Source organism: Octopus sinensis, linkage group LG17 (genome assembly GCF_006345805.1).
Source record: "Octopus sinensis linkage group LG17, ASM634580v1, whole genome shotgun sequence".
Lineage (NCBI taxonomy): Eukaryota > Metazoa > Mollusca > Cephalopoda > Octopoda > Octopodidae > Octopus > Octopus sinensis.
The window spans coordinates 49,583,492-49,610,991 of NC_043013.1; the positions used below are offsets into that span (position 1 = coordinate 49,583,492).

General features: G+C 37.2%; 1 protein-coding gene and 1 long non-coding RNA gene across 16 annotated transcripts in view; one reads left to right on the plus strand and one right to left on the minus strand.

Moving 5' to 3' along the window:
• The window catches only part of LOC115220674 (poly(rC)-binding protein 3), a 258,024-nt gene that overhangs the window by 224,497 nt on the left and 6,027 nt on the right, over window positions 1-27,500 (minus strand). The window contains exon 1 of one of the 15 annotated variants that reach the window (XM_029790777.2): window positions 16,999-17,033. The exons of the other annotated variants lie outside the window; for them this stretch is intronic. The gene's annotated coding sequence lies outside the window, so the exon portion shown is untranslated. Of the gene's footprint in view, window positions 1-16,998; window positions 17,034-27,500 lie in introns of those variants that run through there. 15 annotated transcript variants of the gene reach the window in all.
• LOC118766795 overlaps window positions 4,355-27,500 on the plus strand; it is a 28,097-nt gene continuing 4,951 nt past the window's right edge. The window contains exons 1-2 of the long non-coding RNA XR_005002711.1: window positions 4,355-4,370; window positions 6,493-6,497. This is a non-coding gene — a long non-coding RNA (uncharacterized LOC118766795). The remainder of the gene's footprint in view (window positions 4,371-6,492; window positions 6,498-27,500) is intronic.

Sequence of the window (27,500 nt, forward strand, 5' to 3'; positions counted from 1 at the left end):
GCTTGAAAGAAAGGAATCTAGTATGCTTCACTGGATGTACAATGTCAGTGTGCATGTATGACAGAATGTAAGCATCTTGAGAGAAAAGTTGGGCATAAGAGGCATCAGATGTGGTGTGCAAGAGAGACATCTGTATTGGAATGGTCTTGTGATGTGTATGGATGTGGACAGCTGTATGAAGAAGTGCCAATCTCTAACAGTGGAGGGAAGCTGTGGAAGAGGGAGACCCAGGAAGACATGGGACAAGGTGGTGATCTTCCAACGTAGGGCCTCATGGAGGCATTGACTAATGACTGAGACTTTTGGTGATAATCCATGCTTGAGAAGGCTCATCAAGCCAAGTGAAATCATATTTGTGGCTATTGCTGGTGTCACGTAACTAGCACCTGTGCCAGTGGCACATGTTAAATGATGATGATGATGATGATTGCAAGAAAAGGAAGGTGAAACTTGTTAATAAAACATAATTTTTGGCCATTAAAGACTGGTTTGAAAGGTTTAAGAAGCACGTGGATTTCCACAATATAAAAGTGACTGGTGAAACAGCAAGCACTGCCACAGAGGTTGCTACTGATTACCCTGAGCAGTTGGAGAAAAGGATTGCTGAAGGGGGTTACACCATAGCAAGTATACAATGTTGAGGAAACTACATTTTTCTGAAAGTGCATACCTGCTAGAACTTTTATTTCTTGTGAAGAAAAAAAATTATCTCCAGAATTTAAAGCTTTCAAAAATTGTCTGACAACTTTTGGGGGAAGAAATGCTACTGACACATCATTCTGAAAATCGAAGGACTTTCAAGGGTTACACAAAGTTTAGTTTCTTCTGATTTGGCATTCAATTAAGACATGGATGGCTAAAAGCTTTTTTCAAATAGTGGTCTACAAACGTTTTTTGTCCTGGAGTAGAAAGGTATAGTGCCAGGCATAATATTTTCACCTGATATTATGAAAAACAATAGGAAAATTAATTTTGCACAACAGCCAAATATTTAGGGATGCATTACTTTCATAAAAGGGGTTCCTGTATAATAACAAGTATATATGATGACATAAATAATGGTGTGAGGGAAAACAACCATATTGATAAGTCACAGTCATCATACAGTGTATTGAAAAGAAAGTCAACAGAATATTTGACCTCTAGGGGCTAGAAACGAAAATAGGACACGAGACAGATTGGGTCACATGCCCACCCCGTCCCTGCCATGTATTATATAGACAGGTAGATATGCAAGGCAATGTTATAGGGGTTATGAATCACAACTGGCTAAATGAGGCATAATGTGTATTATTAGGGGAAGGAGGGAACTAGGTGTCAACTTACATGTCTTGTATGGTAAAAGAGTTGTCTAAACATACCTGGGTACACACTTATATGCATACACGTGTGTGTGTGTGTGTGTGTGTGTGTGTGTGTGTGTGTGTATCGTATCATACAGAAAAAGAAGGTGATATTTCGAATGCAGTATAGCCATGAAAACAGCAGAAAGATTGGGTATTTTACCATTATATGATGGAAAAAGTCGTTAGTGGGTTAATGATTTCTTTCTTCTTCTTTCTTTTACTTTTATTATAATGGTCCCTTCAATTTTTTTAGTGTTTGAAAGAAAGGATGGGAAAAAAAGGATCAAAAAAGAAGCTGCATCCATGTGTGGATGGATGTAATTTGAGTCCAGGTATGGATTTTGCAATGCAGTCACAATGGGGACAATGATGATTTGGGGTTTGCCTAGAATTGGACAAACGTGTCTGTTGTTTACAAGATAAAGTTCATTTATTGTTCTGTTTCTTCAATTCAAATTGTTTAGATGCAACATGACACATTTTAAGCCACTCACATCAAGCTAGGCAATAACTTACCCAAAATGTTAAATTAAGTTGTAGGAATTTTAGGGATTGTTTCAACTTAAGGATGACCCTCTCCTTCTTGGTCATACAAAAGAATTTTTGAAATGTAATCATCTTGCATTTGAACATGTCCTGCATATTTGCACTGAATTTTCTACAGCATGCTTTCAATACTGGAAACATCACATTTAAAAAGATTTTGATATTTGATATTTTATCTTGCCATTTTATGTTGCAAACATCATGCAGACAGCACATGTAAAAGATTTCAAGTTTCATTATATGTCTGCAGTAGGGAATCTTGTGTTTGTACCCCTTAAAGAAGTGCTTTCAATATACAAGATTAGTATACATTTATTTTAGTTTTCAAATTGATATTGTGTTCATCCCACAAAAGATGAGAAAGTTTCCAAAAGCACTTGTAGCCTTAGATATTCTAATATTGACTTCATCATCAAGAGTACTCTTAAAATGTACTGTACTTCTAAGATATATAAATAACCTGACTCATTTGAGTATTTATTGTCTGTCATCACATTTGAATCTTGAGTATGTTTTGTCTCAGGCTCTATCATATTATCTCTGGCTGCCCAGTCCTGGCTAAGAAGGAATATATTCACAGACACGACAGAGTTGGGACCTACATACACTGGAAGCTATGCCAACATTATGGAATAACAACAGAAAAAGATGGTATAGGCACATGCCAGAAAAGGTCACAGAAAATGAGAAAGCAACCATACTCTGTGATATGCCAATACACACAGATAGAGAAATTAAGGCCAATAGGCCAGATATAGTTGTCAGAGATCATGAAGAAAAAAAATGCTTTCTAATTGATGTATCAATACCAGCAGATGACAATGTGTCTCTAAAAGAAATGGAGAAACTTTCAAAATACAAAGACCTGGAAATAGAGGTAACTTGAATGTGGAATCTAAAAACACAAACAATTCCTATCATAATAGGTGCATTAGTCATGATAAAAAATATTCAGACAAATACATAACAAAAACACCAGGACTTACAAATATAAATAACACAGAAAATTGCACTATTGGGCACTGCACACATCCTACGCAAAACACTTTCAATACAGTAACCATCAGAGCATCACAACAAATCACAGCGCATTCCCAAGGCACACAGAGTTGTACTCGGTAGTGAAGTGATGCATGCTATAAAAATAAAACTACTGAATAATAATAATAATGATAATAATAATAATAATAATCCTTTCTACTATAGGCACAAGGCCTAAAATTTGGGAGGAGGGGCTAGTCAGAAGAAATGCCCCTAAGCATTTTCATTACATGGCAATGATTCTGTAATCTCATAACAATAATAATGATGAGAAGAAGAAAAAGAAGAAGAAGAAGAAGAAGAAGAAGAGGAGGAGGAGGAGGAGGAAGCGGAGGAGGATGGGAAGAGGAGAGAGTTAGGGAGAAGAGGTGAGGGGGAGGAGGGTGATGATGATAGAGGAATAATTATACTAAAAATGATAAAATAGAATTACAGGACATAGGGCCAAATGTCAGTGAAAGAAATATCACAGACATATAATGTGATGATATAGAATAAACAATAGTAATAATGATGATCAGAAACTGTTTCACGAGACTTTGAATGGAAGAAGCAGAGTTGCCTGATCCTACAAAAGCAACTTTGTTTTGGAGCAAGATCTGCTCTGATGAAGTTAACCACAAAAGAGTGTCCTGGTTTCAAGAAGGGGAAGAATAAATCAGTAACATAGAGGTACAAGAAGTTATTACCATCATGTTGGAAGCTAAATAAGTAGAAGTTGGTAAGATGAGAAATTGGATGGCAGCTGGCCCAGGTCTAGTTCAGGGACTTTGATTTAAGGGATTGATAAATTTGCATTCTAAGCTACAAGAGGTACTACAAAGCTGTGTATACCAAGGAATAGTAGCAGAGTGGATGGTCAAAGGAAGAACCATGTTGATCCAGAAAGACTCAGCCAAGGGTGCCAAGTTCAATAACTGCCATCCAATTACTTGCTTACCTTTGATGTGGAATAATGGATAAAAACTTGTACAAACACCTTGAAAAAAATAGACTGCTAACAGATGAACAGGAGGGATGAAGGAAAGGATCACAAGGAACAAAGTATCAGTTGCTGATAGATAAGAGAATTTTGGGAAACTGTTGGAGAAGGTTGACAAGCTTATCAATGGCTTGGATTGACTATAAGAAGGCACACAATATGGTTCCCCACTTATGGATTCTAAAACGACTAGAAGGGGTCAGGGCAGCTAAAAATATGATATATTTAATCAGAAGCAATATGAGGAACTGGAAGACAGTTTCAACAGCAGGCAGAAGAAAAATTAGATGAGTCAATGTCAGGAGGGGAATCCTTCAAGGAGACTCTCTGTCACCCCTGCTGTTTATTATTAGTATGTTTCTATAATCCCTAGTTTTGAAGAAGATGAGAGCTGGTCACAAACTACAAAAGAATACAAGACCAATTAACTACCTGTAGTTTATGGATGGTTTGAAGTTTTACAGAGTTATCAGAAGTCAACTGGACTCCCTTATTCAGGCCATATGAATTAACTCACTTGACATTCAGATGGCATTTGGTCTAGGATAAATGCACTGGTCTTTAATTGAGGAGAGGGTGAAAAGTAGACAGCAGTAGACTCAGAAACATGCATGTCTCTGGATGCAGGCCTAGCTGTTGTGGGTGCTTGTCTCCCCTTTGTAAACATAAGGACACAGGAAATGTGTCAAAGCCGACAGGAAGCGTTGCTGCTTCCTAGGGCTAAATAGCGGTGGTGTGATTCCCTTCATAGGACTGTCACATTAAGTTGACAGTATACAACTACTCTATCGTACCACTACTGCATATATCTCTCTGAGATATTTACAAATTTAATATTTTTAATTTTGTATAAGATAGTTAGATATATAACTTGCAGATATTTAAAAGTACCCCAAAATGAGAAGAAAAAATGCCATGACAAAGTGACATTGTCAATTACACTACAAGGTATGACTAAGGGAAAAAGAAATCTACTTTAAATTATTGTTTCAGACTTAAGTGTGTGCGTGTGTGTGTTTGTTTGTTATAGGATGCATAATGTACCAAAAGTATACAGTATTGATAGATGATACAAAGAATGTAAGATGGATACTAGAGAACAACTCAATTATACATCCTACACAACCTTAAAAGCAACGCAGAAAAGTCTTGTTCACTGCTACAAAATTTCTACCAATAATAACAACACCTCCTAGACGTAGGAGTGGCTGTGTGGTAAGTAGCTTGCTTACCAACCACATGGTTCTGGGTTCAGTCCCACTGTGTGGCACCTTGGGCAAGTGTCTTCTGCTATAGCTTCAAGCCGACCAAAGCCTTGTGAGTGGATTTGGTAGACAGAAACTGAAAGAAGCCTGTCATATATATATTTATATATATATGTGTGTGTGTGTGTCCCAACATCGCTTGACAACCGATGCTGGTGTGTTTATGTCCCCGTAACTTAGCGGTTCGGCAAGAGAGACTGATAGAATAAGTACTAGGCTTACAAAGAATAAGTCCTGGGGTCGATTTGCTCAACTGAAGACGGTGCTCCAGCATGGCCACAGTCAAATGACTGAAACAAGTAAAAGACTAAAAGAATAATGAGACAAGGTACTAAATAGGCTCTATTGAGAACTCATTCAAATCTAAAGACACTTAGTACACCCACCCATTTAGACACGAAAATAAAAGAGTAGCAACATTCAAAATACATTTGCAATTTATAAGATATCTCTAACTATAAAATTAAACAATCAATTATTGAATCCCCTCTTGCCTATACCAATCATCTCCAGTTCCCCTTTCCTCATTCAAGAAACTGAGCATTCTTACACAGCCTCTTAATTTCTCATGTTCTAAATTAGAGTTATTTTCTTCATATCCTCACAAAAGGAAATTTATCCTCTGACTTTTCAAGCTAGCCACTCTATGATATTGTATGTTTTTAACTAACTCAGACGTCTGTTATATATCAACCTTTAAACATGGGTTCACTGTATTGCCTCCTACACAGCTTTTATCCTTCTTTCTTGTACCCTTTTATCTCTTTTCAGATGGTTCTTTGCTTTTGCAGTAACCTTTGTCCCACACACTTGCCCCTTACAAGATTAACCTTTGTATAAACTGAAAACTTTACATAACATGATCTTTTTATATATTCTATGTTTCTTAACAAGATTGTTTATAAATGCCACCATTGTACTTCATCTTTTTTTCTTTTATATAGACCCTATTCTTACTTGAATCCCATTTTATATAGACCCCTAATCTCTTAACACATTCACCTCTTGCCCTCATGAGCACAAGTATATGTTAGCAGGCTAGTTGGGTGCAGCCCAAGTATAAGGATTGATTATTTCCCTATCAGTGCTTTCCTCACCATAAACGGGGAGTTAATATTTTCCATACATCCAATATTTATATATACAAACTTACACACACCACACACACACATATGCATGACCATTAATATTTAAGAATAACCCTCCCCAACTCGGTCTTACTCTCTCTCCATCTGTTCTGAATCCTGGCATACAGATCACTGGTTGACAGGAAGGGACCAATTCTAAGGGGCATAATTCTGATTGGCTTAAGAGCTAGTCTTGTTCTATTTGATTTTGGTCTCCTCATTTATCTTCTAGGGAGATGTTAATTTATCTATGAATTTTTTTCTTTCTTATTCCTTTTTTTTTTACAATAACTCTAAAATCCATAAACCAGATGTGGCATTTTCAGATCTACAGCAGAAACCATAATTTTCCATTCAGCCACATACAATGAATTTGCCTTCCCTTTTTTTTTAGCATGAAACCATTCGGTAACATAAACTGGTTGCAATGAAGCTATAATATCATCATCATTTAATGTTTGTCTTCCACACTGACATGGGTTGGATAGTTTCACTAGATATAATTTCCTTTGCTAGATAAATAATAATAATAATAATAAAAATAATAATAATAATAATAATAATAATAATAATAATAATAATAATAATATAATAATAATAAAATATTAACTCTATACCTACTCTATTACCTAATATATGAGTGCCTCCTTTATTTCTGACTCATGAAATATTAGGCATCAATATACACATACATGTACATATGTAATACCCTTCCATATACATACATAAATATATATGGTGGTTGTCTACTCCTCATGCAGAGTTTGAGCACCTCCTGTACTTATACCTTAGAACCAATGTTTTGAAAAGACACCCCACATAAATTGCATATATATACACATACATAAATGTGTAATGGTGTTCCCTGCCATATTGGCTAACGTTAATGAGTGTACGGTTATATAATTGGATTGTTACCTAACACTCCATTGTATTCCTTGCATGAAACCAGTTGGTAAGATCAGCCATGATGGGCATATAATACTGTACACTTCACATAATATATATAAATATATATATATATATCATCATCATCGTTTAACGTCCGTTTTCCATGCTAGCATGGGTTGGACGGTTCAACCGGAATCTGGGAAGCCAGGAGGCTGCACCAGGTTCCAGTCTGATCTGGCAGAGTTTCTACAGCTGGATGCCCTTCCTAATGCCAACCACTCCATGAGTGTAGTGGGTGCTTTTTACGTTCCACTGGCACAGAAGCCAGTCAAGGCGGCGCTGGCATTGTCCATGTTGAAATGGTGCTTTTTACGTGCCACCGGCACAGGTGCCACAACTACAATTTCTATTTGATAAATATATATATATATATATATATATATATATATATATATATATATATATATATATTGTACTTGTTTCAGTCATTTGACTGCGGCCATGCTGGAGCACCGCCTTTAGTCGAGCAAATTGACCCCGGGACTTATTCTTTGTAAGCCCAGTACTTATTCTATCGGTCTCTTTTGCCGAACCGCTAAGTAATGGGGATGTAAACACACCAGCATCGGTTGTCAAGCAATGCTAGGGGGACAAACACAGACACACAAACACAAACATAATTATATATACATATATGCGACAGGCTTCTTTCAGTTTCCGTCTACCAAATCCACTCACAAGGCATTGGTCGGCCCGGAGCTATAGCAGAAGACACTTGCCCAAGGTGCCACGCAGTGGGACTGAACCCGGAACCATGTGGTTGGTTAGCAAGCTACTTACCACACAGCCACTCCTGCGCCTATATATATATATATATATATATATATATATACATATATATACAGGGAGAATTCACAAAAAAAAAGCAAAAGACGAAGACAGGTGGTGTAGAAAACAAACAGATGTATTAGTATAATGCTTGGGAATTGAAAAAGTCTTTAACGTTTTGAGCCTACGCTCTTCCACAGAAAGGAACACAGAATGAAACAAGGAGAGAAACAAGGAGAGAAAAATTGTGTGTAGTGACTACTGATCTATCATATTCTTATGCCACCATAAATTTTATAAACCTTTCCTTTTTTTATCACAGAGTAGCAGTATCGCCCGGCGTTGCTCAGGTTTGTAAGGGAAATAACTATATAAGCATTTTTAGAGAGTTATAGCCAAAAAATAACAAAAAGATGCATTAAAAATGGAAAAAAAATGATGGTAAATTTTTTTTTAAATCGTTGACTCATCGTAGACATTTTTAGAGAGTTACTTCCCTTATATAATAGCGAAAAAAATGCATTAAAATGGAAAAAAATGATGGTAAATTCTTTTTAAAATCGTAGACTCATCGTAGATGCGCGCTAATACCCAGAAGAGCTCGATATGAATCACGACTATAAGATACCCGGTTTTGGTTAAACTGCACCGCAAAATGTGGGAGTAGTTAGGAATCTAAATCGTAGGAGACAGACACACAACTTGACTTTTATATATAAAGATTAATCTGCTCAAATTGAGTCAGATTAATCTAAGTTTCAGTTCACTCCCAAACTCATTCTTTGTACCACTTTTTCAGATTTTACTACACAAATTGGTAGGAATTATATATTTTCCATAATTGAGTGGAATTTGAACTTAATGACAACTCACACAATATTTACTCCCCCCACTCCAAAAAAAAAGTGGTGAGCTGGCAGAAACATTAGCACTCTGGCCAAAATGCTCAATGACATTTCATCAATCTTCACGTTCTGAGTTCAAATTCCATCGAGGTTGACTTTGCCTTTCATCCTTTCAGAGTCGATAAAATAAGTACCAGTTACACACTGGGGTCGATGTAATCGACTCAATCCGTTTGTCTGTCCTTCTTTGTCCCCTCTGTGTTTAGCCCCTTGTGGGTAGTAAAGAAATAGGTATTTCGTCTGCTGCTACGTTCTGAGTTCAAATTCCACCGAGGTCGACTTTGTCTATCATCCTTTCAAGGTGAATAAAATAAGTACCAGTTGAGCACTGGGGTCAATGTAATCAACTTACCCCCACCCCCACCCCCATCCCCCAAATTGCTGGCACTGTGCCAAAATTTGAAACCAATAAATATTGGTTCCATCCCACCATTTTCACTCTTGAAAGTGCCAGTTGATGTATGCTTTTTAGCTCAGCATTTTCACTTGTATTTCATATGCCTTACATTGATAAATTCTATTGTTTTTGTTTGCTTTGTCATTGTATATAATAATGTTTTCTTCCACACTCCACTTACTGTTAGCTGTGCTCCCTCATATATGCTACCCCTATCAGTGAGTTCCTTAATTAAAACCAGACACTAATGTCAGATGAGGTCCTTAACAAGTGATAGTGGTATCTTTAAACAGAGTAAGGAGTCTCCCCTAGTCTACATCTCTCATTACTTGGTTTTATAACCTTTTCTCGCAGTAGGGTAGGCATCTTAGACTGACTGGCCCTTTAAGCTTTCCTTCTTTTTCTTCTTTTTCTTTTCCTTCCTCTAGCTTGCTTTCTTTAATATCCCATTATATACTATCATTATCTTCCCTTTCCCTGTGTCTTCATTCCTTATCTACTCTCCTTTTAACTCAGTATCTACTTCTCCTTCACGACCCTTTACATATTTCCTACAAGCTGATATACTAATTTCTCATTATAAGATGTTCTCTCTTTTTCTTTCTCCTACATCTGCAATAATGTATACTTTCTTCTTTCTATCACTGACATCTCTATCTAATACCCTGACATCTCTATTTTGTCTTGGGAATTTTTCCTACCTTTGCATTTGCCACCTGAAGATGATGTATTACTTATAGATGCACAAAGGTACTTTGTAGCATGGTTTGTGTGCAGTGACATTAGTTTCCCTATATGCTTTTGTTGACCCTTTTGTTACTAACCCGGCCAAAACTGGCTCTAGCTCTGTAGTACAAATGTCTTGTTTTCATAAGTTTTGAAGTAAAATATTCCACCAAGCCTTAGTCACAATTTACTTTCCTAACACTAGCTGAATGATAACCAAGTTATTTTACTAAATTCTTTGTTATATTTAAAATTAATTGAAAGAAACACAGAGCATCTCAACAGAAATATACTCTTCTACTTGTTTCAGTCATTTGACTGCAGCCATGCTGGAGCACCCCCTTTAATCGAGCAACTCGACCCCGGGACTTATTCTTTTGTAAGCCCAGTACTTATTCTATCGGTCTCTTTTGCCAAACCGCTAAGTAACGGGGACATAAACACACCAGCATCGGTTGTCAAGCAATGCTAGGGGGACAAACACAGACACACAAACACACACACGCATATATATATATATATATATATATATATACGACGGGCTTCTTTCAGTTTCTGTCTACAAAATTCACTCACAAGGCTTTGGTCGGCCCGAGGCTATAGTAGAAGACACTTGCCCAAGGTGCCACGCAGTGGGGCTGAACCCGGAACCATGTGGTTGGTAAACAAGCTACTTACCACACAGCCACTCCTGCGCCTATATATGGTAACAAAAAGGGTTAAAATATATAATAAAGAAACAATCCTTAACCCTTTCCATACCGACCTGACTGAACCTGCCCCTGGCTCTGTAGTTCAAATGTCTTGTTTTCATAAGTTCTGAAGTAAAATATTCCACCAAGCCTTAGTCACAATTTACTTTCCTAACACTAGCTTAATGATAACCAAGTTATTTTACTAAATTCTTTTTCATATTTAAAATTAATTGAAAGAAACACAGAGCATCTCAAAATAGATACAGTAACGAAAGGACCTAGTTGGATAACATGCATCAGAATATCTACTCTTTACAGGAAGAGTCAGAAATAGCTGTAGAGTTTCACTATAGCTTGTAATAATAGTTGCAGCTTACATAAATATATTTGTACCCTTATGACAGTTTATTCTTTTATTCTTTTATTTGTTTCACTCATTTGACTGTGGCCATGCTGGAACACTGCCTTTAGTTGAGCAAATCGACCCCAGGACTTACTCTTTGTAAACCTAGTACTTATTCTATCGGTCTCTTTTGCCAAACTGCTAAGTTACAGGGACGTAAACACACCAGCATTGGTTGTCAAGTGATGTTGGGGGGGATTTTGAGATTGGATTTTAAGAATTAGAACAGCCCAAGCACTAACATGGTGTATATCTATTTTTGTATAAGTATACTCAACATACTATGTGTGTGTGTGTATTGCTCAGGCATGGCAATACTAATACTCTGTTGTTAGAACTCAACATATATGTGCTTCAGAACAAAGTGTCAGTCAAGTACAGAGCAGTAATAAGAAATTGAATAAATGACAAAGAAATCATGTCATTACCTGCATTGGCTTACTGCAGTTTCTGCTATAAGGGGCAATGCACTCATAGCTAGGTGCTTGTGTATCATCCTATAGCTTCATTGGAGCAGTGAGAGCATTGCATCTTACAGCAGTGGCAGTGGTAAGTTAATGAAGTTCTTGACATAATTTCTTATTCCCTTGTCATTTATTTAATTTACATAATCATATTTATACATATTATCACCATTATTATCATCATCATCATCATCATTGTCATCATTTAATGTCCATGCTGGCATTGATAGGATGGTTTGACCAGAACTGGCAAGCTGGGGAGCTGCACCAGACCCCAGTCTGATTTGGCATGGTTTCTATGGCTGGATGCACTCCCTAACACTAACCACTTTACAGAATGTGCTGGGTGCTTTTATGTGGTGCTGCACATGGCACATTTATGTGACGCCACACAGGTGCTTTTACATATCACTACACATGGCACCACACAAGTGTTTTTATATGGCATCACCACAAAATTTTTACACCAGAAGGATCGACCTTAACACTCCTGTTGCTGAGTACAGGTCTTCATGAGTATGGCAAGGCACCAGGCATCTTGGTCCTCTATCATTTCACCTGAAAGGCTCAGCATCTAGACATCATTCTTCAGTATTTCATCCCATGTCCTTCCACTTTCACGTGTTCTATCCACTTTGACAGATCGGCACTTTGTTATGGAGCTGTTGTCATCCATCTACATCACATGACCAAAACCAGCACAGTTTTCTCTCCTGTACACAGCAACCAATTTCTCTTATGCCTAACTTCTATCTCAGAATACCAGCACTCTGTCAAACATGTACACTTACATTACATATCCAGCTGAGCATACTAACCTCATTCCTTTCTAACCTTCGCATATCCTCTGCATTCAAGTCTCACATCTCACTACCATGTAGAATTGCTGTCTGTATACATGCATCATGCAATCTTCCTTTCACACGGAGAGAGAAATCTTTCATGACCAACAGAAGTAATAACTCTCTGAATTTCTTCCATCCTATCCTTATTCCAGCTATCACACTCTATGTGCATCCTTCCCCCACTTCTAATTTGGTCCCCTAAGTAACAGAAATTATCTACTACCTCTAATGAGCCACTAGGGCATTTGAGAGAATCAATTTCCAGAGTTTTTAAAGTTTTTAAGGATCCTATGCATCTTCCACACAGGAAGGGAAAGTTTACGAAAATAAACAAAAGATGAAGGCAGGTGGAGTACAAACAAACAAATGTATTAGTATAGCGCTCAGGAATAGAAAAAGTCTTTTACGTTTCGAGCCTACGCTCTTCGACAGAAAGATACACAGAAAAAAACAAGGAGAGAAACAAGGAGAGAAAAAAATGCGTGTAGGAGCTAACGATCTATCATGGCGACCTGACTTCGGACAATGGTCAGATGCGAGAGGACAGTAGGGGAGATAACAGGGTCAAGTGACTTCCAATACGATGGTGCCCCCAAAGGAACTAGCCTAAGGGCAGAGATATCGTATTTGTCAATTAAAACCATAAAAACTTGCTCACTGGACAAATCTAAGGACAATGACACACCCCGTTTAAGGCTCAGACAATATATAATACTCTTAGTTTACAAATTAACTGGCTATAACGGTTTACTCCCTCCAATTTGAAGAGAGGTTATATGCCTGTGGCCAGTGGAGTCTAATGAGTTGTCTACAAAACTAAGCGCTTTATGGGTTTGAAACCATTGGTCACTCTGTGGCCAGCCATATAATCAACCTCCTGTAAATATATATGTATATATATATAAACACACAAATAGATACATAGATACATGCATACATACATACATATATGTGTGTGTGTATATATGTATGTATATCTCTCTCTCTCTCTCTATATATATATATATATATATATATATATATATATATATATAGAGAGAGAGAGAGAGAGAGAGAGAGAGATACATATATATATGTATGTGTGTGTGTGTGTAATATAATATATATGCACACATACATACACATACACATATATATGCAATATAATATAGAGGGTGGCCCAAAAGTAGGTTTACAGTTATCCCATAGGTACTTTAAATTTCTTTTAAAACATTTTATTACATTTAAATTTCTATCTTACAAACTGAAAAGGGAGCTTGACAAAATTAGCTAAATTAGCCACCTTTGGACCATGCCTTTCTTTTGCTAGGTTCAAATCTCATTTGCGAACCCATGGAAAATGAACCTCCACCAACTATTCTGCCTATATGTCTGTGCACACCTTTGACTGCAGTGTATGCCAGAAGATTTTGCAAATCTAACGGAGGCCTCAAAAGATATTTTAAGATCCGCAAAGAGCAGAACTTATCTGCCGCTCTTGGTGGTCCAAAGCAGATATGCAATCTATGTGGGTGTCTTTTCAGAACATTGTCTGATTTAAAAAGCCACATCAGATGCCATGATGGTGCTAAGGTGTAGGTAGAGAAGGTGGTCAATCTGCATAAGGAGTAGACAACCACCATATATATATACATATATACATACACACACACAAGGTGCAGTGAACAACCTGTCGTCTGAATTACTCAAAAATGAAAATAACACTGACATCTCATTTTAACAGATATATTTGCCAAAATTACATAAAAATATCTTGAAATACTAAAGAGTAAATTTATTCAATAAAAGCGCCATTGGCTTCAACCACAGCCTCCAGACGACTTCAGAATCTTCTGCAACTCTTCTGGACGGTCTCCTTGTTTAAGTTAGTGAAAGCTGCCACAACCCTTACCTTCAGTTCATCTTTGGTGTTACAAGGAGTTTTGTTGGTCTCTCACACAACTGTGCACTCCACACATAATAATCAAGGGGCTTGCAATCTGGGGAGTTAAGTTGCCGGATGTTAGGGGTGCTGTGGTCGCAGAAATTGTCTGACAGCCATGACTGAGTTCCCCTGCTTGTGTGACATGGTGCAGGTCCTGTTGCCAGACATGGGGTGTTCCAGCAACCATCCTTTTGACCCAGGGCAGCACTACCTCCTCCAGGCACTTGATGTAGGCCTCCGTGTCGAGTTTGAGGCTGTGTTAGAAGTTGAATGAAGGCATAACATCACCATCACTAGTGATCACTCCAAACACCATGATGTTGACTGGATGTTTGATTTTTATCACTTTCTGTACATGTCCTCAGATTGACACCCAAACACTCTGAAATGTTCGTATTGGAGCTTCCAGTGTGAAAGCCAAGCAGAACAGCATGTCATTTCCAAATTTTTGGCGGGGTGAAATGCGTCATGGTGCTCTTTTTCCCACAGACAGTGCCCAACTGACCCTACCATACTGTGTAGTTGACAAAATCAAGAACAAACAATGCGCATGTGCAAGATTAAAAATATAAAATGGCAATATGATACCTTGTATATATAAAATATGATAAAAATTAATGTAATATATATAAATATATATATATAATATAATATATACATATAATCTTTATATATAAAAGTGAAGTTGTGTGTCTGTCTCCTACGATTTAGATTCCTAACTACTCCCACATTTTGTGGTGCAGTTTAACCAAAACCGGGTATCTTATAGTTGTGATTCATATCGAGCCCTTCTGGGTATTAGTGTGCGTCTACAATGAGTCTATGATTTTAAAAATAATTTACCATCGTTTTTTCCATTTTAATGCATTTTTCGCTATTATATAAGGGAAGTAACTCTCTAAAAATGTCTACGATGAGTCAACGATTTTAAAAAAAATTTACCATCATTTTTTTTCCATTTTTAATGCATTTTTTTTGCTATTTTTTGGCTATAACTCTCTAAAAATGCTTATATAGTTATTTCCCTTACAAACCCGAGCAACGCTGGGCGATACTGCTAGTATATGATATAATATAAAATAATACAATATGTGTGTGTGTGTGTGTGTATGTGTGTGTACAAAATACATATAAATAGATATTTAAATAATTTTACACATATGGATGCAAGCTGGAGATATATGAAAGAAAATGGAAATTTAAACATGTTTATTCATATATTCTTCTTTCATGCTGTTATACTTCATATTCATACATTGTTTTTTTCGAAGTATGATATGAATTTACTGTTTGATCCTATGTTCGCTAGTAATAAAATAAAACGGAACTTGTACACATATAATGAGTATAGTTACACTAGTTACGATGCATAATGTGATGCGTAGATTATAATATTGTCTTTGTACTATATGTAACTTCCAAACTATTTTTGTCTATACCAGGAGAAGGAAAGAGAATTTGTATATTGTTATTAATCCAACTAAGTAACATTTTCTTTCTCTGTTCTCTTTTAATTGTCGAAATTTAAAACACGCAAATACTACATCAAGATCACAGCATTTTTTGTTTCAAATTCTAGCTGTGTGTTTCAAAACAGCTGAAGGAAGATGGAGGTTATGTGTCTATGTGGCCAACTAATATAGAATTAAACAAAATCAAACCAACAGGCATGTCTTTAAAGCCATTTATTAAAACTATCTCCAGAGAAAATAACAAAATAACTAGCACTACATCAGTTACAAGGATGAGGGTTCCAGTTGATCTAACTACAGAACAATCTGCTAGTGAAATTAACATACAAGTGGCTGAGCACTCCACAGACATGCATACCTATTTCTTTATTACCCACAAGGGGCTAAACATAGAAGGGACAAACAAGGACAGACATAGGTATTAAGTCGATTACATCGACCCCAGTGCATAACTGGTACTTAATTTATCGACCCCGAAAGGATGACAGGCAAAGTCGACCTCGGCGGAATTTGAACTCACAACGTAATGACAGACGAAATACTGCTAAGTATTTCGCCCAGCTTGCTAACGATTCTGTCAGCTCGCCACATACATGCGTACCCTTAACATAGTTCTCAGAGAGATTCACCATGACATTGAGTGTGACAAGGCTGGCCCTTTGAAATACAGGTGCTACTCATTTTTGCCAGGTGAGTGGACTGGAGCCATGTGAAATAAAGTGTTTTGCACAAGGATACAACACACCATCGGGAATTGAACTCACAACCTTGCAATCGTGAGCCAAATGCCCTTACCACCAAGCCATAATAAATAGAAAATTGGAATTCTGTGAAATATGGATGTTGCTTTTATTTAGCAATTAACTGTCACCATGATTTCAGTATTATGCATAACATAATTTTTTTAAAAATATATGACATTATTTTGAGATTGAAATAATATTGGCACATTCATATTGAATATATTTACAGGTTTCTTTTAATAATAGATTGGTTAACATTCTTTTCACCTTTCAGTTAGGTAAACTCAACTGCAAACAATAGAAGCATCCATCGAATCAAGTGACCCTATACAGCTTCGAGTTAATTAAATCAAATTATATTGTTTCCAATATTTTACACTAAAAGAAAGTTTACTTACCAAAATTATCCTTCAATGCAGTAAATATTCCCTCACTAAATGAAATATTGAATTAAGAGCAGTTAACTATATCAGGTTACCTATGTGAATTACTGAAGGAGTAATGGTATCTAAAATTAAAGAAACTATACAGATAAGACAAATAGTACAGAGTTCAAAATTCATAACAATGCATGATAAATTAAGATGATACATATCTAATTTTTTATCAGATACAGGTTTCCTTCCCCCCTTGTACCCTTCCCCCTACACACCCAATTACACACATAAATTTCTCATTATAGATAATATCAGTTAACATTTACTAAACAAAACTGAAAATCAAGGTCAACCTTTATAAAAAAAAATGTTCCTATTACATCAATGGTTTCAGTTATTAACTTACATTAAAACAAAAACCCCCAATTTTGTATTTTATGATATATCAAAGAAAAAAGAATAAAATATCATTATTTTTTTGGCCTGTTTCAGTTATTCAAGTACAGCCATTCTGGGGCATGCCTTGAAGGGTTTAATCAGACAAATCAAACCCTGCACTTATTTTTCACATCTTGTCCTTATTCTATTAACTGTTATTGCTGAACTGCTACATTATAGGGACGTAAATAAACCAACACTGGGTGGTAAGTGGAGGGGTGGGCAAAAACACAGGCACACACACACCTGTAAATATATATACATTAGCAATCTGACTGTCTTTTGTACTCTGGACAAGAGATGCCAGTTAGTCTTTTACACCTACCAGGCTTGTTCATAATTAGCCTGATTTGGTGGATAATTTTTCTTCCCTTTAAGAATATTGTAGAATAGAAACTTTCCATAGACTGGAATTTAAATCCTAACTGCTACAGAAATTTATTGCTTCAAGAAAACATTGAATTTGAATTACTTTTAATTTTTACAATTATAGATAACAGTTCAGGCTGTAACTTCTGAACCCAAGTCAGACGTGTGTGAACAATGTCAAGAGAAAATCTGCTGTGAATGATATTTTTTGACACAGGACACCTATGGGACGACTGCCAGATGCTAAACAAAAATAAATGAACTGTGACCAGACTCAATAGAAGGAGCTCGAGTTATTGGCTGCAATTACATACTTGAAGTCAGTGTTGGCAGATATTAGATCAGCTGGCAAATACTCGTTCACTTTACTAAATTTGCTCCAACCCATGCTAGCATGGAAAGCGGACGTTAAACGACACATGGGGGCTAAGCCTGAACAGCCTGAGTGCCGGAGTCACCACAATGCCCAGTCTGGGAATCGAAACCGCGATCCTATGACCGCGAGTCCGCTGCCCTAACCACTGGGCCATTGCGCCTCCACACTGATATGAATATATATTATATATGAATATATATATATATCGTGAAGTATATTCATGCTCAGAGATTTATTATCATCATCATCATCGTTTAACGTCTGCTTTCCATGCTACCATGGGTACTGGTAGTTCTAATCAATTTCATTTTTTAATAATATAATTTTACAGTTTGGTTTGTAGATCTTCAAACCATATTGTAAAATTACGCTATTAAAAAATTAAATTGATTAGAACTACCAGTGAATTCATTGTTTTCCTTTTTCAAATATACCCAACTGGACCAAGGATTTCATGCATGCATGTATGTGTATATATATCTGCGTGTGTGTGTGTATACACACACACACATAAGCATACCTCACCCTACATTGTTAATTGGTTCCAGGAGACATGACAGAAGTTGAATTAACTTATCTCTAGGCTAGGCCAAATTTACTTGTCTTAAGGCGGCAAGCTGGCAGAAATGTTAGCGGTATTTCGTCTGCCGTTACGTTCTGAGTTCAAATTCCGCCGAGGTCGACTTTGCCTTTCATCCTTTCGGGGTCGATTAAATAAGTACCAGTTATGCATTAGGGTCGATATAATCGACTTAATTCGTTTGTCTGTCCTTGTTTGTCCCCTCTGTTTTTAGCCCCTTGTGGGTAGTAAAGAAATAGGTATTTCATCTACCACTACGTTCTGAGTTCAAATTCCGCCGAGGTCGACTTTGCCTTTCATCCTTTCGGGGTCGATTAAATAGGTACCAGTTATGCACTGGAGTCAATGTAATCAACTTAATCCCTTTGTCTGTCCTTGTTTGTCCCCTGTGTGTGTAGCCCCTTGTGGGCAGTAAAGAAATAAGAAATGCTTGGTGGTATTTCATCTGTCTTTACATTCTGAGTTCAAACTCCATCGAGATCGACTTTCCTTTCATCTTTTTGGGGTCAATAAATTAGGTACCAGTTGCATACTGGAGTCGATCTAATCGACTGGCCCCACCCTCAAAATTTTGGGCCTTGTGCCTAGAGTAGAAAAGAAATGAATTTACTTGTCTCTAGGCTAAACCAATAATAACCATTCCCAGTTCTGTACTTTAATCTTTTACTCTTTTATTTGTTTCAGTCATGTGACTGTGGCCATGCTGGAGCACCGCTTTTAGTCAAGGAAATCAACCCCAGGACTTATTCTATCGGTCTTTTTTTTGCCAAACTGCTAAGTTACAGGGATGTAAACACACCAGCATTGGTTGTCAAGCGACGTTGATGGAGAGGGACAAACACAGACATACAAACACACACACATATATATATATATATATATATATACGACAGGCTTCTTTCAGTTTCCATCTACCAAATCCACTCACAAGGCTTTGGTCAGTCCGAGTCTGTTGTAAAAGACACTTGTCCAAGGTGCCAGCTACTTACCACACAGCCACTATGAATGCACAGTTATTTTAAGCTTACGAATTATTTTTATTTTTTAATAAAGTACAGTAAAAAGAAATAATCTAAATTTATGAATACAATTTGGCAGTGTTTACTGTACATCATGGGTGCTTTATTTACGAATGTGGTTTGCAATAAGACATGGTGTTTGGAGGGAGGCATACAACAGTAATGTTGGGGTCAAGCTTTACAATATATTGCGGGTGGCCAGGAGCATTATCTAAGATAAGTAAAACCTTAAAAGGAATTCCTTTCTCCTTACAGTACTTCTCTGCTGCTGGGATAAAATGACTGAAGAACCAATCTTCAAAAGCAACAACAGTAACCCATGCTTTTGAATTAGCCATCCATATAACAGGAAGAGATGCCTTGGGTATGTTCTTCAGGGCATGGGGGTTGTGTACATGATACACAAGCAATGGCTTTAACTTAAATTCTCCTGCACAATTACCTCCCAACATAATGGTCACACGTTCTTTTGAGACCTTGTAACCTGGAATAGTTTTCTCCTCCTTGGAAATGAATGAATGGTTGAGCAATTTTTTTCCAATACAATCCAGTTTCATCTTCGTTAAAAATCTGTTTGAGAAGAAACCCGTTTTCTTCAATGATTTTCTTTAATGCATAAGGAAATTCCACTGCTGCTTGTGCAGCAGCTGATGCACTTTCACTTTGCTTCTTAATGAGTGATAACTTCTTTGCTCCTTAAATCTCATGAACCATCCTTGACTTGCCTTGAACCCTACATCTTTCTCATCTGGATATTTTTTCTTCAGATCCTCAAACAAAGACAACACTTCCTCTTGAATGATCTCTTGACTAATAGTAGCATGCTGATGATTCAACCTAACAATCCAAAGAGAAAGATTTTCCATTTCTTCAAAGATTTTGCCTCTTTTCCTATTGATGACAGTGTTCTTCATCCCTGGGGTATCAAATTTGATATGTGCTAAACTTTTGTCCTTATTATTTACAATCCTCAATACAATTGTCCAACACATCCCAAAAGATCATGCAATTGCTACCACTTTTTTCACCTTTTCCATGGCATTTTATCACAGCCAGTTTGTCTTTGAGCATTATAGCCTGACTCATAGCACTTTCACTATGAATTTTCTTAGGAGCCATGGGGGCAAAAATTAAAGTCACAAATGAATAAGAAGAAATCTGAATTCAAAACAATTACAGGAATCACAAGTGACAACGACGCCTAATGGTAGATATTGAAACTACAGTGCAATATGAGCTTCAAAAGACTCATAAATAATACAACCCAGCTGGTTTCATGATTTTATTCACTAAGCTACACTACTTTATGGTGTGTATCTTAACATTTACTTTACGTATTTTAATATGATTTTATATGCTTTTATTCTTATTTATTGTACAGTAACATGATTTTATGTGCTTTTAATGGTTTTCTAGTGATTTTACGATTCCTATATTCGTGGCGAACAGACGTAAAGTTGAGTAAAATGACTTGACCAGATTTTTATTTTTCCATAACGACTTAAGTTATGTATATATATATGCATATAGGTGGAGGCTTGGTAGCTTGCTTACCAACCACATGGTTCTGGGTTCAATCCCACTGTGTGGCACCTTAGGCAAGTGTTTTCTACTATAGCCTTGGGCTGACCAAAACTTTGTGAGTGGATTTGGTAGATGGAAACTGAAAGAAGCCCATCGCATGTGTATGTGTGTGTGCGTTTGTGTTTGTCCCCCCCACCATCGCTTGACAGCCGATGTTGGTGCGTTTACGTCCCCTGTAACTAAGCGCTTTGGCTAAAGAGACTGATAGAATAAGTACTAGGCTTACAAAGAATAAGTCCTGAGGTTGATTTGTTTGACTATAGGCAGTCAAATGACTGAAACAAATAAAAGATTAAAAGAATATATATATATCTATATCCATACACATATACACACAAACACACACACACACACGCGATGGATTCCTCATCATGAGGATTCAGTAAAATAAAGCAGTAATCATGTTCTACGATCATGAATGTGTCTCTTGAGGCCTGCTGGTTCCTTGCAAACCTTTTGCCAAATGGAACAAGTGAAGGACTCAGTTTTCTCAAGTAATTTTGGATTATTTACTGTGTATTTTCTTGAGTGGATGGCAAGGCCTGCTTTGTTCTGTGCAACAAAACCATAATGACAGGTAAGGTTTCCATTTAAGTTAAGTTAGTTAAGTTAATTTTTTGGCTCAAAAAGCAAAAGCAAGGCTATGTAGGGGAACATGGAGTTATGTACAGGGAGGGTGTTCATGCAAAGAGTTCAGGCCATTTCTGGTCAAGAGATACTTTGAACCGAGTGGTCGTCGGCATCTTCACTATCTCATCTGGCAGCTTATTCCACGGATCTGCAACCCAGACAGAGAAAGCCCCTCTCCTTCGATTGAAATGAAATCGTCGCAGATAGAGCTTTTCGGAGTGACCCCTGAGGAGCAATGTTTTGCCTTCATGCTTGTACAAAGTTGGTCCCAATGTTGGAGTCGACTTTGCTCCAATCCTTGAATTGAGAGGAGAAGCAGGATTGGCACCAGTTCTTGCATTCTGATGCTTTGTTTCCCCAGGAAGAAAAGGGAATGTTGCATCACTTCAGATTGTCTTTTGATTTGTCTTTGAAACACAAGAACAGCCTTCCAACTGACCTTCCTGTTGGGAATTGGCCAAAAAGAAGTTGCTTCGGAATTCTGGTGTCACTCGTATGTGAGAGATGGCCTGACTGTCCAAGCTGTATTTTGATGAGGATGGCTTCAACACCGATATGTTGCATTTTGTTAGCACTTCACTGTTATGGATATGATCACTCAGTTTTATGTTGAAGATAGAATGCAAGCATTGCATCAAGCTGGTTGATGTGCATTTCATACAGGGTCCAAGATGCAGCACCATAAAGCAACGACACCAAAACCACTAACTTGTATACATTGACCTTCACCTTCAGCAATATGTCATGGCTGTTCCAAAGCCTATGGTAAAGTTTACCGAAAGTGGAACTAGCCTCCCCAATTCTGAACTCAATTTCTTCATCCATCTTAGCATCATTGGATATTTTTTGACACAGGACACCTCTATGATGATAGCCAGATGCCGAACAAAAATAAATGAACTGCCACCAGACTGGCTGCAATTACATATTTGAAGTCAGTGTTAGCAGAAATTAAATCAGCTTGCAAATGCACGGAAGAATAAAGGAGGAATATATATTTATTTGCAGCGTGGAAGGTGTTTATAAACCATTTAAGAAACACACAAAACCGTTAGATTCACTTCAACATTTAAATTTAATTTGTCCAAATATTTTCGTCACTTTGAGACCATGACCTGTTCACTTCATGCAGCACGAAACTTTGTCAGTGAACAGGTCGCGGTCTCAAAGTGACGAAAATATTTTGACAAATTAAATTTAAATGTTGAAGTGAATCTAACGGTTTTGTGTGTTTCTTAAATGGCTTATAAACACCTTCCATGCTGCAATTGTTTTCGTTCCAGCACACAGTCTCAGATCAAGTCACTCGCTATGCAAGTACATCTCCATAATAAATTTATTTATTGAAGATTAATTGTTATGGCTGGTCAGAAAATTTATGAATCCGACCTCCCCACCTTCTGGACCAAAACTGATGGAGATCTTTTACCTAAAATGTGCCAGTTAAAGCTGACTGAGTTCATCGTTGAACCAGTCTGTTGATTTGAATATTTCTTATAGCAGGAAACATTCCCTGAGTTTATTTATAGATCTAAGATCTTTCCAAGTGTCACTTCAAGAATTCAAAATGTTGCTATTAATATTTCTACCTCAAAATATCACGAGGCACTCTGTGAGTAAAAATCCCTTTAACACTTAATATTCTTTACTGAAAAAGGCTCGTGAAATCGTTTACAGCTGCTGTTGAAACTATTCATAAAGCAGAATTCCACCTTCTAAAACTGCCAACATTCTTCTATAAATGGTAAAAACAAAAATCTCTGAATTTCTTCCAGATTATAATTAACTTCATTCTTTTCATCCTTAATTCTATGAAATGTCTCTCTTTGAAACATATGTTAATAATGTTACTGGTTAAATCATGATGAAGATTTCAGAAAAGAATGAAATAGTTTTATACTTAAAGAATGTAAGAATTTTAGAACAGATGAAAAAATTCAATATGTGAACTCTATGCATCTTCTTCCTTGCATTCTTTAATTTCAAATTCAAATTTCTAATCCCACCTTGTCAACGAGGGGATGGTTGTATTAGTGACCATAGTTATTATTATTATTATTATTGTTGTTGTTATTATTATTATTATTATTATTATTATATTATTATTATTATTATTATTATTATTGTCTATACAGGCGTAGGAGTGGCTGTGTGGTAAGTAGCTTGCTTACCAACCACATGGTTCCAGGTTCAGTCCCACTGCATGACACCTTCTACTATAGCCTCGGGCCGACCAAAACCTTGTGGGTGGATTTGGTAGACGGAAACTGAAAGAAGCCTGTCATATATATGTATATATATATATATGTGTGTGTGTGTGTCTATACGTTTGTTTGTCTGTGTTTGTCCTCCCAACATCGCTTGACAACCGATGCTGGTGTGTTTCCATCCCCGTAACTTGGTAGTTCGGCAAAAAAAAAGACCGATAGAATAAGTACTAGGCTTACAAAGAATATGTCCTGGGGTCGATTTGCTCGGCTAAAAAAAGGCAGTGTTCCAGCATGGCCACAGTCAAATGACTGAGACAAGTAAAAGAGAGAGAGTAAAAGAAAAGAGAGAGAGTTAATAGAAGTCTCTCTTTTAAAAAGACTAAATAATTAGTCAGCTGAAGTATATATATATCTTGTTTACTCTTTACTCTTTACTCTTTTACTCTTTTACTTGTTTCAGTCATTTGACTGCGGCCATGCTGGAGCACCACCTTTAGTCGAGCAAATCGAACCCGGGACTTATTCTTTGTAAGCCCAGTACTTATTCTATCGGTCTCTTTTGCCGAACCGCTAAGTGACGGGAACGTAAACACACCAGCATCGGTTGTCAAGCAATGCTAGGGGGACAAACACAGACACACAAACATATACACACACACTTATATATATATATATATATATGCATATATACATATATACGACAGGCTTCTTTCAGTTTCCGTCTACCAAATCCACTCACAAGGCATTGGTCGGCCCGGGGCTATAGCAGAAGACACTTGCCCAAGATGTCACGCAGTGGGGCTGAACCCGGAACCATGTGGCTGGTTAGCAAGCTACTTACCACACAGCCACTCCTGCGCCTATATTTGATAAATTTCATTTTACCTAGTTTAGATAGCAATATTTGTCTTAATTACAATTCCACTACTCCATCATATAGTAAGGATCAATGTTGCTTTACATGCTGAAACTCATGCCTTTCTAGTATTTAATACGAGGTCACTGATAAGGTATTTCAAGTGGTTATACTGTTTACAGCTTATCCAATCATATAACCTTTGGACTTTTGTATCGTAACTGATATGAGCTGTATTAGAAACAGAGAGAACTTCACTTCTATTTGAAAAGTTGCCTTTTTAAATAGAATATACTATCCACATGAAACAACAACCAAATTTCTTTCTACATTTAATTTCAAAGAGAAAATTAAAATAATGTCAAACCCTGAATAATGGTTATGAGTATGGTTCAGGATACATTTCTGATATGTTACTGGAAAGAAATTGAACATTTGATGCTTTTAAAAATATGTTCTGTTTCTTTTACTTGTTTTAGTTATCAGACTGTGGCCATGGCGGGGCACCACCTTGAAGAAACAAGGACTGGGGTTAAACAAATTGACACCAATCCTTATTTTTAATTTAAGCCTGGTACACACAGATACACAGACACACGCAAATACACACACACGCACACACACACACACACAACGGACACACACATACATGCACACACACACAGAGGCACGCATGCACACACACACACATACAATGGGCTTTTTCCAGTTTCTATCTACCAAATCCACTCACATGGCTTCAGTTGGCCCAAGGCCATAGTGGAAGACACTTGCCCAGAGTGCCATGAAGTAGGATTGAACCCAGAACCATGTGATTGGGAAGCAAACTTCTTACCACACTGCCATGCCTGCACCTGATACATAATCAAAGGAAACCTTTTTTAATCCAATGAGTTATATTTATTTTATTTTATATTCATCTGATAAAAAAAAAACAATTTATCAATAATAATTTGTTTAATTTGAATTCTAATTTCTTTTCCCATTATTTGACCATGTAGCCTCATTAACTCTAATGCAGTTTTAAAGTCAGATTCTGGCAGAATTTGAACATCCTGCACATAAAATTTTGATGTGCCAGTAGTTTTTAACTGGATATCCTTGTTCTTGAAAAATTTTAATATCAACCAACTTGGTAAGGGAAAGATAACAAGGTAATTCTTTATAAAGAACTAATTTTTTGTACCATAATTTAATAATTAGAGTTACTGCAATTTTGACATTAATGTTTCCATAATCATCATCATCATCATCATCGTTTAGCGTCTGCTTTCCATGCTAGCATGGGTTGGACAGTTCAACTGGGTCTGGGAAGCCAGAAGGCTGCACCAGGCCCAGTCTGATCTGGCAATGTTTCTACGGCTGGATGCCCTTCCTAACGCCAACCACTCCATGAGTATAGTGAGTGCTTTTTACGTGCCACCGGCACAGGTACCAGACGAGGCTGGCAAATGGCCACGATCGGATGGTGCTTTTTTCGTGCCACTGGCACGGAGGCAGTCGGGGTGGCGTTCTCTTATGTGCCACCGGCACTGGTATCACAGCTATGATTTCCATTGACGTTGATCGATTTTTGATTTTGTTTTGTTTTTGTTTTTCACTATATTTGAAAAGCATTAGCCCCTAACAGATGTTGTACTCTGCTGTCAAAGAGGGGCAAGAATCCTGCCAGCATTCAGTCTCCAACATATTGACCAAAAAATGAAGAAAGTAATTGATGGCACTTTGGTAGCATTACAACCTCATGACCACAAAATAATCAATGGAAGCCATTTTGACGCAAAGCCAGCAATCATAGCAATTCTAATGAATATCAGAGGCCTCCTACAAAACAACAGCTAACATAAAATTGCATACCTTTTTCTTTTCTTTTCTTTCTTTTACTTGTTTCAGTCATTTGACTGTGGCCATGCTGGAGCACCGCCTTTAATCGAGCAACTCGACCCCAGGACTTATTCTTTGTAAGCCCAGTACTTATTCTATCGGTCTCTTTTGCTGAACCGCTAAGTGACGGGGACATAAACACACCAGCATCGGTTGTCAAGCAATGCTATGGGGACAAACACAGACACACAAACACACACATGAATATATATATATATATATATATACGGCGGTCTTCTTTCAGTTTCCGTCTACCAAATCCACTCACAAGGCTTTGGTCGGCCCGAGGCTATAGTAGAAGACACTTGCCCAAGGTGTCATGCAGTGGGACTGAACCCTGAACCATGTGGTTGGTAAGCAAGCTACTTACCACACAGCCACTCCTGCACCTATATATACCTGAGGAATATTCCTGCATGCAATCAAACAATATCCATTGCACTTATGGGAAGACATCAATCTGCAGACGTAAATGATGCAGAAATATGCATACCAATGCATACCAATGTATACCGTATTTTTTCTAGACAGAAGAGAAAGAAGTCTTGGTAGATTTGTGTTGTACATCCATGAAGAT